We start from the raw sequence: 986 nt of genomic DNA on the forward strand, positions 1-986 counted from the left end.
AGAAAGAAAGAAAGAAAGAAAGAGAAAGAAAGAAAGAAAAGAAAGAAAGAAATTTCATAATACTCTGGTGGCCAGGTCTTATGTAGAAGACTCGCATCACCTGGGTGGCAGCCCCAGCTATATGTCACAAAGCAAAATGTTTATAGGGCCCAGGCCAGAGAAAAAGAGTCCCATCACATAGGTGCTGGACCCACTGATACATCACAATTCCTATTTAATCAGAGTCTAAGTAGTAGAGGAAGTCACATCACCTACATGCTGCATTCAGCAACATGTCACAATATCCCCTGAGAGGACAACCGAGGAAGAAAAGTCACATCACCTAGGTAAAAGGCCCAGAAATATTTTATAATGTGATCTTTTTGTAAGGCTCAGGCAGAAAATAGGAGTCAGATAACGTAGGAGCTGGGCCCAGCTATATGGCACAATCACTACAGTAGGTAAGGCCTTGGCATGAGAGGAGAGTTGCATCAGATAGGTGCTGGGTCTAGAGATATGTCACATTTCCTACTGTGGACAGGTCCAGAAAGATAAGGAGAGACCTATCATTTAGGTGATTGGCCCAGAGATATGCCACAATGACCACTTGGGCAAGAACCAAGCAGAAGAGTCACATCTCCTGTGTGTTGGGCCCAGCAATAAGTGCTCTTGCTTCTATTAGCATGATCCAGGCCCAAAGATACATTACAATCTAACCTATGGACAAAGTGAAGATAAGAGAGGAGAGTCACATAAAATAGTTGATTGGCAGAGAACTCACATCATCTAGGTTTAGGGCCCAGCAATATGTCACAATGTCATATGTGGGCAAGTCCAAGAGAAAAAAAAAACAGTAATATCCCATTGTTGCTTAGTTCAGTAATATTTCAAAATATTTCCTGCAGGAAAAACTAAGAAATAAAAGAAAAGTCAAATCAGCTCTATGCTGTGAAAGGTGACAATTCTTCCTGTGAGCAGAGACCAGGTAACACAAGAGAGTCACATTA

The sequence above is a fragment of the Colobus angolensis genome, unplaced genomic scaffold (genome assembly GCF_000951035.1).
Source record: "Colobus angolensis palliatus isolate OR3802 unplaced genomic scaffold, Cang.pa_1.0 Scaffold365, whole genome shotgun sequence".
Taxonomy (NCBI): Eukaryota; Metazoa; Chordata; class Mammalia; order Primates; family Cercopithecidae; genus Colobus; species Colobus angolensis.